A 10,522-nucleotide genomic window follows, 5' to 3' on the forward strand; every position below is an offset into this window, starting at 1 on the left:
AATAGGCGCTCTCACACTTTCGAGAATCTCGGCATGTTGACTGTCATCTATTGCAAATGTGAATGAGGTAAGACTTAAATGTTGGAATATATACCATACATGTACATTTGATAAGCGATCTATCATGATAGAAAAAATTGTATTAAAACATTTAGCTTCAAATTCAATCAATATTGCTTAATTTTCAACATAAATACGAGGATGAACTTAAAAGAGTAAAGATGAGTTCAGTGTTAATAAAGATTAAAACACATTTTAAAATAATTAGTAGATAATCTGACATATTACATTCTTCGGTCATATTTTAGATCATTTTTCTGGATTTTTTCGGTCATTTTATAAATATTTTCAGGGCATCAAAATCCGGGCCCTGCTTATTACATACATCACAACAAAATAGTTTCTCCCAACTATGTATGCACTGATGTCTCTTCAGATGACTCTGATGACAAAATGATTTATTACGTACACCACAACAAAATGGCTTCTCCCCACTATGTATGCATTGATGTATCTTAAGTTGACTCTGCTGACTAAATGGCTTATTACACACGGTCCAACAAAAAAGGCTTCTCTGCACTATGTATGCTTTGATGTGTCGTAAGTTGACTCTGCCAGCTGAATGAATTATTACACACGATGCAACAAAATGGCTTCTCCCCACTATGTATGCGTTGATGTGTCATGAGAATATTCTGCACACTGAATGACTTATTACATACATCACAGCAAAATGGCTATTTGCCACTATGTATGCATTCATGTATTTAAGTTGACTCTGCCAGCTGAATGACCTATTATACAAGATGCAACAAAATAGCTTCTACCCACTATGTATGCGTTAATGTGTCTTCAGATTACTCTGCTGACTGAATGACTTATTACATACATCAGAGAAAAATGGCTTCTCCGAACTATGAATGTGGTGATGTGTCTTCAGATGACTCTGCCTTCTAAACGACTTTTTACACACATCACAGCAAAATGTCTCCTTCCTATGTATGTATGTGCATATGCCTCTTCAGATCACTGTTCAAAATGAATGATTTTTTACATATATCACAGCAAAATGGCTTCTCCCCACTATGCATGCATTGATGTGTCATGAGAATACTCTGCACACTGAATGACTTTTTACATATATCACAGCAAAATAGCTTCTCCCCACTATGTATGCGTTGGTGTGTCTTCAGACTACTCCGATCACTGAATCACTTGTTACATACATCACAACAAAATGGCTTTTTGCCACTATGTGCTGATGTGTATTCAGATGACTCTGGTTTCTAAATAACTTTTTATATACATTACAGCAAAATGGCTTCTCCTCACTATGTATGCCTTGGTGTGCTTCTAGATTACTCTGCTGACTGAATGACTTGTTACACATGATGCAACAAAATGGCTGCTCCCCACTATGTATGTGTTGATGGGCTATCAGAATTTGCTCTTGACTGAATCAATCACAAGTCTTATCACAGAAATATTGGCGCTCCTCCCCATGTGTGGGTTGAATTTCATTCAAATTACCCTGGAAAATGAGAGTAAACAACATGATAAATCCTAATAGCAAGAGAAATAAGCTTAAAGCCTCAATACAGTGAGATGTTAAATCAGCAGGTGTGAGAGTGACGAAGGAGAGGAGAGGGAGGGGCAGAGAGAGCACACCCCCTTGTGTGGTGTGAGCCTGAGTCCATCAGCATGTATGGAGGTTTCTGAGTCAACAGATGTTAAGCTGCACTGTCACTGTTTAACAAATTGCAATATTAATTAAAATTATGCATTTGTATGGCTGGAGAGACAACTAATTAACAGTGGATAGGCTCCTAGAAAGAAATAACAATAAAGCCTGAGCTAAAGTGGCCCAGCAAACTTCCCATACACGTGACAATAAAAGGCCTCAAAAAGAATAATAGCACAGTGTCAGTTCAATAGACATGTAGACCGTGATACCATGAGGAAATCCACGAGTCACCTAGGTTGCACTCAAGATTACTTCAAATGTAAACTTCCGCTTTTGCCAGAAATGGCCACTACTTCTGGCTGCGTGAAATGGTAATGGGCACACCACACTGTGTAGAAGCAGGAGTGCGAACGCTTTGCAACAGCTACATATGTACATAAAATGTATGCAGTCACTTCACAGTTTACGATACATGACACTCTATGATGTGAGCATGTGCCACTTCTCGAAGCAGTCCATGACACATAGCACAACACCACACTTTGTACAATAGTAAATGGTGCTCCTTCTTTTCTTATTTAGTGACGCACATGATGTCTTTGTTTCCCTCTGGTTGGCCAGTGCTGTGAATGTTTCACCTCCAGTCGACTAGTTGGGCCCCAGATGAACTTTGCCTCCCCCAAAAAACGCCATTGACCACGATATTTCATTTGTGCAATTAAAGAATCATCTTGGGGGAGGAGGGTTTCTATCAAAATTGAATAAATTATGTTGATTGACAAAGCGACACTCTTACCTGTTAGTAATACTCGCACAATAGTGTTGCAAAGTAATTATAATAGTAGTCAAAAAGAGTCCCAGACTGACACTGATACCACAAGTCACAGTGATGAAGATGCCTTTTACTCACAAAGTAATACTGGCTCAATGGGTTTAAACCTCTTCCGACACACAAAATAAAATATTGTGACATATTTTCACTATGCAGGACACCCCGCGGTGATGTAACAGCACTTCTCACTGTGACGTCACAGGGGACACCACCGTTAACACGAGGCAAAAGGGAATGGTATGTCAAAACGGCTAATCAGTATGTGATGAGTATGACTGACAAATGACAGACCCGACCTATCATCAGAGAAGGCGCACCAAATGAAGAGGACAGTAACTTCCATATAAGAAAAAAGGAAAAGAAATCTGGACATGAGCCCCACTCGGGCTCGACACCATGATAGACGGACTGACAGACCGCCAGGAGCTCGACACCAAGACAGATGGACTGACAGACCGCCAGTTGCAATGTGACTTGGACTTGGATGTGAGCAGTGTGTGATCAGGAGTGACACGGTGTGGATCGTGAAGTCACCGAGAGCAGTGGAAGCAATTGTGATACTACCAGTGGCAGTAATTGTGAATTGTATACGTGTGCGAGCAAATGTGGAACAAATTCGCTATATTCAATATGGAGTGAAGTTATTTGTCACGTTACATACCCAACACGTGACAATATATAAAGAAATATATGACAGTCTGACACTGACTTTCAAACTGATAAGGAAATATACCACAATCCGACACCAGCTTCCTGACTGATAATTCGCTATGGAAAACCAATCCTTTAATACATCACATTTCCTTCAAAGCTCTGGGAGTACTAACATGCAAACACAGATGAATATTTAGTCCTCAGTTCTCAAAACAAAGATGTGCTCCATTTGGCTGACCACACTATAAACAGTCATATCTAAACATAAATAGTATCAAAACCAGTAGCGTGATAAACAATTTCATTGTTCAGAGTTAATGAATGAACCTCTGACATGAACTTGCATGAGTCTGTTTTGGTTTTAAACCAAAGATCAAATTGTCAGCACTCCCATAGGGAGCATGAGTCCTTTATATAACATTTGGCCAACACTGGGTGCTACTTGCTGTAGATATATATTACATTCATCCATTAAAGGTTAAGGGTTAATCAGAACCACTTCTGCTGCCGCAATGAATGTCTACGTGCAGGGGGACAGCATTTTCAATACCTTCTGTGACCTGTGAACTGCATACTTCATTTCACACGATACTGGCCACAAGCGTACTGATTCACTGGCAAAATTAGTATGCGTCTTGCAGCAGTGGTACATCAGTCATTGTGAACTGGCCGAGAAAAGTAAGAACCTCCGTCTATATGTAGATGTAGAAATTTTCTTTGATGTTCATTAATAGCCTTATTTATGTGTTTACTTACATGCACTGTATATTCCATTTCACCACAATTGTGTCTATATACTTGTATTAGGATGTGTTGCCAATGCCACTTCTTCACTATTGCTCTCCACACCTTTTACACATTCTTTGTATCTAATGTTCAGTCACCTTTCTGTCTGACAGACAACAACAAAAAATCTGTCATGACAACCAGTCACCTGAAAGCAGGTACAGGGGCAACTCCAATGGTGTCAGGTATATTAAGAGTGTTACTGGTACAATCTCTGAATAACTCTGCAAAATTAGTTAGACGCAAAAATTAAAGTGAATCCTAATTTAGCTTAAAAGGATAGGTGAAAGTGCAATCACTTGTAAGTGTTGTGCTAAAAAAAGAAGCAGATTCTAAACAACTAGCCACCGGTCATGGTAGTCAAGCAGTCTAAGGCATGCACTGTGTTCGCTCGCTCGGAAGCCGAAATCGTGGGTTCGAATCCCACTCAGGGCATAGATGTTTGTGTGCGTTTTTCTCTGTCTGTCTACAGGTACAGGCCTTGTGATGAGCTGATCACTCGCCCAAGGAGTCCTACCGTATGTGTAGGATCTAGAAAAACCGAAGTGAATGGAGAAGTTCATGGAGGTAGGCCTAGGCCCACTGGGGCTGTAGTGCCAAGAAAAAAAAAAACAACTAGCCAAGAATCCGGTCGCAAAATTTTGAGTGATTTCAAGTTTGTTTAAGGGATTAAGGACAAGTGCTGTTACCTGAACATCAAAAAGTGCTCATTAAACCGTGTGTGATAGTGCCTAGCTATAAACACTCTTATCTTTCCTGCTAACGCGAGGCCCTTATGTACCCTGAGACAGAATCTCATCACTCTAGTGCGAATGCAGTACTTATCACCTGTAGTTTCCGGTTCATCCACCCCTTTTTCTGAAACGTAAGCCTTTATAGTAAGCTTACTGGCGCCCAGCATTCATGTAACCCATATCCTGCAAACATCAAATATCGACAACACCAACAAAAAGGGAAGAAGTGGACAAGAAGGACGCAGCAGCAACCTGCAAACTCGGAGTAACAACCGGTGAGAGGGAATGGCTGGTGTAGCAGCTGCAACCAGCAACAAGGAGGCCTAAAGACGGTAAGAGAGAAGATGGAGCACAACGTAAGGAGTAGGACAGTTACAGCATCCTTCTGCTTCTTCCCCTACTCAGCTGACTTCTATGGTGAATTACAATGCATTTTTTTCTCACTGCCTCTTTTTCAAAACAACATCATTAAAATCAATTTAATAGTACAATAATCAATTTTACGATGAATAACATAAGTTTTTAGTGATCAGCATGGGATATGTCAGTGAAAATTAGCACAAATTAATTTAATGACGTTGGTCTGAGGAAACTACAATATGCTACAAGATTTCATTAGTCCATTGAGAAATAATTTTAATGTCATTTTATGTGTGTCAACATGCCACACCATATACATAAGTGTACTAATTCTCATTATGGTTATGCTATAATTAATTAGTATTATTACGTTGGCCTAATGCATGAACTTTAACAACACTGGAAAGGTATTTAAGAGTAAATTTGTTGGGACTGGGCCCTTGTCTTACAAAAAAGAACTTACTGGGGCGCGATCTCATAAAAGTTGAGAACCACTGCTCTAGGAAACTGTTTCGCCGGAAATTCTTACGGCCGTGTGGAGTGAAGGGTAGCTCCTCGCATTCTAAATAACCTTAAACTAGATGGGCTTCATGAATGGGCTGCTTCAGTGCCTAGTAAACATTTCCTGGTGTACCCACAAATGTTTTCTTTATGCAAGGATATAATTTATTTTTTGTTTATAAAAAGTTTTTGATTAAAAAATACTTCCGCTTCCTAGTGAAATTTAGATCTGAATTTCCTGTGTAGATAATTTGCCGCTATGCTGTACCACTTTATGACCTGAATGCTGCAAGCTGCCATTTGCTAAAAATCGCTTTTGTGTTTCACTTCCTCACATGTTGCACTATTGTTTGTCTTAACAAGGAGTTCTAAAGCACACAACTATAATATTTAAATGCACTGTCGATAAGTTGTAACCGACATAACGACTGACATATGGGAGAAGTTACGTACATTGCCTCCACCGTGCTAGTGAGACGGCGCAGACGCAAACAGAGGCGCTACGGTGTTATTGCATGTGGTGCACGAAGTACATTTGATTCCTTTGAATCAACAGCCATGCTCAAGAAAGACATTCATTTAGAGTTTCTATTAAGGAAAAATTCCCGTTCGTAAAAAAAGAGCCTTCAACACTTTGTAATGGCATGCAACGAAGAATTTATCATCTCCTTGGGCAACGGAAGTCATCAGACGTTTAAACGAAGTTGAATTTATATGCGCTAGTTGATGGTGTTGTGCCCTAGGTTATTAATGGGAATGATTCTATTTAACGAGGAGTCAATTTTATGTTTAATTTATTAGAAATTTATCATAGGTTTTGTAAAATTGAAATTCGTTAGGTGCCCCACAGGATGGCCAGCCGGAAACCAGTGTAGAGATCACCATTACACGTAGCTTATTCCTTAGCCAACCGGTTCCATTTGTACAGTTCACAGAAAAGCTGCCCAATCGGATGAACGACACAGAGGCAAGTCTCGCTCTTGCAACATAGGTTATCGGCCAGTATGAATTTACTGATTTGATGATTTTTAGTGGATAGAATTTTTATGATTTTGAGTTTTGGGGGTTCGGGCACGAGCCATCGCTAGCATTCCGACTTTAGAAGTCGCTCGGAACACTTGTGTGGTAAGGACAGTGCGAAAGAATTTCGAGATGGCGTCCAGGCCATCTTTGTTTTGCGACTTGTCTGGTCGCATGAGTTCTTGCCTGTGTTCGGTCCACTGGTTATTTGTTAAAATGAGTAGCTCAGAACAGTTGTGCGGTATTAAAACCGTTCGCAGCTCCTTCACAAAAGAAGTTTTTAACACTTGGAGAGTTATGACCGGTCAGAAGGTTCTCTCCAGGGTCTTTTTGGAAATATTTCTCTTTATTAGAGCTGAGGACACTTTGTAAAAGTAAGAAGAGCGCCAGGCTGGTTTTGTTTAAGTCCGGGTACTGTGACCTGTCATGACCTTTTTCTTCTCGGAATTGCGTAAGCAAACTTTCAAGCTGTTGGTTCTTTAGAAATTTCTAGCTCGTCCCAAAAACCTTCCTCTTTTTATGTCAACTGAGCTTCTCTCTTTCTGTTTCCAAATTACATAGCACCCTGGAGTAGGAGGGAGGCCTGACTTCCCTTCTTGCCATTTGGGTTCAGGTCCCTCTGGTTTCAGTTGGGTGTGGGGCATTACATCTGCTTCTATGTAGTGACAAGTACCGACATCAGTAAACAAAAACAGTGCGGTCCTTTGCATTGTACGGTTACAACGGTTAGGATGTAACACTTGATTTACTAAATGTTTGTTAGAAGATATAAGGCTTGACTTATAAACCGATCGTTAGGATACAGAATTTTTTGACACTTCATTGTTAGGAGATATAAGTTAGTTTGAGTTTGAGTGCTGGAACAGGAAATTTGGTTTGTACCATGTAGGTTTAAAGGAGTTTGTTTAACAAATTTTAGGAGGTACTTTTAATGAGTGAATTAGAATGCTGTGTACATTTTATGGTTGTACATATGAACTTATTGATTTTATAATATTTGTTCTTTTTTTAACAAATTGTGAGTTTGTTGGGGTATTCGTATTATTTACGTCATTTGGAGGAGAAGAGACTACCCACAGATGTTTAATTGTTGGCATTCAAGTGGGATACTTTAAATGATAATGCTGGCCGCATGGGATACAATAAGAAAATTGTGCAATATGACTCCCTAGAGTCGAGTAAGGGATCTCGAAGGAGAAAAACCAAAACGGACGACAAGTCGGGCTTGGCGGATTTACTGGGCAGGAGCTATGGTGACACAATACACATACCCAATCAACTTTTCTAAAATCATAGAACTATATTGGTAACTTGGGTATAGATTATCAAAAACAGGCCTGAAAGGCTATTACAGTTATTACAATTAATGGTTAAACAAATACTGCAACACGACTAACGGCGTACAAATCAAACTAGTGCGACACCTTATGGCGTATTAAACTATACCACGTCTCATTGCAAACCAGACATCTCAAATAAGTCACTTACTCGTTTTCTTAAGGAAACTCAAATATATTTTTACCTCCACAGAGTAGTCATAACCGACTAGCTCGTGAGGGCTGCTTCTCCCCCGTCTTCTTTTGCTGCATCCCGAAACATAATTTGTCAAACTCAAATTAACTGTTCCAAAAAGATAATTTTTTAACTCGCGATGTTGCTGGCTCGAAGTTCAGAGGGAGAAGAGAACACTTCCTAATTCTGGGCTTACCAAGAGCTCCCAGATGGACGTAAGGAAGGGGGATAGGAACACGCGAGGTGACGTCACCCAAAGACATCAGTCAGAAAGAAAGGATCGGCCTTGCATAGTGGTGTTTGGAGAAGAGGAAAGAGTGAGCCCCTCCAAAGATCTTACTAGAGGAGAACCGTTGCACGGTTCACGACAGTGAATGGCGTTTTGCGCCACAATAATGTTTCTAATCCGTTAATTTAACATTACTACCGGTGTTCGTAAAATATATCGAGTGTAATTTATAATGAATTATAAAATGATTTCTAGAATAATTTGCACTTTTTTCGCAAAAAAAATTATCCTTTTTATTTGTCTGATTATTTTGGGGTATGATTTTTTCTAAATATATTTTATTACAATATGTATTAACGTTACAATTCGATAATTTAAACATTGTATTAATGTACTCGTGCATGCTTTTAGCATGAGTAACATTGTTGTGCCCGGATTGGGGGCAGTGACTGTGCTCACCCCCTATCGGACATCCGTGGATATCACTTAACCTATGCTGTGGAAAACATGCTTCACTAGGAGGGTCACAAAAACTCAAGTACTCCCAACAACAACAACAACAAAAATGGAATATATAATCAAATTAAAACACTTATACACCTCTAAATTCTAAAAACACATTAACCCACCAAAATAATTTAAACCAGAAGTTCTAATAAGCCATCAGTGACCCGACCACGGGCAAGTACTCACTCGCGCTAAACATGATGCACATGAAAAACACTGGCGCCTTCCCAAGGTTTTCCACAGGCACACTTTGCTTTACTCGTTCGTTTCTGGCAACTGCTAGAAACAGAGTGCCTGAAACGGCCTGTTTTCCCAATTCCAAGATTCAACTCTTTCCCAAGTTGCGAAAGCTGCGCGTGCGAAATCCCTGAGTTCGGCATCTTGCCGGACATGCCTTGTCGCGCTAAGCGAAACCTGACCGGGTCTCTCCACTGATGCTTAAACAGTCTTTTCTAAAGACAATTCGATCGACTGCCAAGGAATGCGAAGAGTCAGCCGCGGCTGTCTCCTTGCCTTCCGGCCAGCCGTCTGGCGTTTTAACATAAACATTCAATCTTACAAAAATTATACTTAATAACTAATGAAATGGGCTCAACAAACATTAATAATATTCAGGACATGCATTCTGTTTAGCCCGTCAATATTTTCATTTTTTATACCCGTCAACACAACAACCAAATAAACAACTCACCTCCACATTCGTATCAACTGAGATTATTTAACGTACGGTACCCATTAAGTGTCGACTTTAACGGAGGCATATTCAGACGATACGATACTGATCTGTAAATCTAACGTGTCGACTCTAACGGAGCCACAGTTAATCGATACATTGCTGATCTGTATCTCTTACGTTATTGGCATCATACAAATTTTGGTGCTATTGTACAATGAGTAACGAATGATTTACAGAAAAAAATGAACTTTTTTATGCACAGATATAATTACACTTAATTTTGTGTGTAAAAATTCTGAGGTACTATTTTTCCTTCAACTTATATTAAAACGTATATTTACGTTACAATTCAATAGCCTACGCCTTGTAGTCATCTATACATGTATGCTCTCTGCATGACTAGCATTAAAAATCATTAGCGACCGCATCCCGATTTTGTTCATCAATATGCTTTTCTTTTTCATATCCTTAAGCATATATAAGAACTCCGTTCTACGTTTGTGTGAACTGAGATTACTTAACACACCGTAAATATACGCAAAATATTTCGACTCATGGAGCTATCGTCAGGAAACACAATACATAAAACCACAAAATACTGACTTGAAGATATTATGGATCCATATTACAAAATGCGTTTATATTATAAAATGATTTAAAAAATAAATTATAGAAAAAATTGTATCGTTTCATGCAGAGATTTACATTATTTTATTAAATACATATTAGCATTACAATTCAATAGTCTATAAGTTTTGTATTCATTTATTTATATATGCCTTTTGCGAGACTGCCATTAAAAATGTGGAGGATGGAGAGCAGAGNAGAGAAAAAGGTGTCCGATTAATAGAGAAACAAGAATTGTTACCTGGAGTTTATTGTGGTACTTCCTTAGGCGAATGCAATGGTGAATTTGTTTCCTGTTTAATAGTAAACTTAACAGCAGAACCCATTATGACCTTACCCCTACCGAGATTAATTAAACCCCCATGTAAGTTTGAAAGGCTAATCAAGGAACAGTTTTTTT

The 10,522-nt window shown here is 39.1% G+C and overlaps 1 long non-coding RNA gene across 2 annotated transcripts; it reads right to left on the minus strand.

Moving 5' to 3' along the window:
* Nucleotides 1–369: 369 nt before the first annotated feature.
* LOC111861318 lies at nt 370–6,028 on the minus strand. 2 transcript variants are annotated; one of them, XR_004512684.1, is made up of 3 exons: nt 5,514–6,028; nt 3,927–4,062; nt 370–1,531 (listed from the first exon to the last, which is right to left on the minus strand). It is a non-coding gene; the product is annotated as an uncharacterized LOC111861318 (long non-coding RNA). The 2 variants fall into 2 exon arrangements; XR_002842219.2 differs by having other exon boundaries at nt 3,927–4,104.
* Nucleotides 6,029–10,522: the final 4,494 nt, after the last annotated feature.

Source organism: Cryptotermes secundus, unplaced genomic scaffold, assembly GCF_002891405.2.
Source record: "Cryptotermes secundus unplaced genomic scaffold, Csec_1.0 scaffold1832, whole genome shotgun sequence".
In the NCBI taxonomy this organism is placed as follows: domain Eukaryota; kingdom Metazoa; phylum Arthropoda; class Insecta; order Blattodea; family Kalotermitidae; genus Cryptotermes; species Cryptotermes secundus.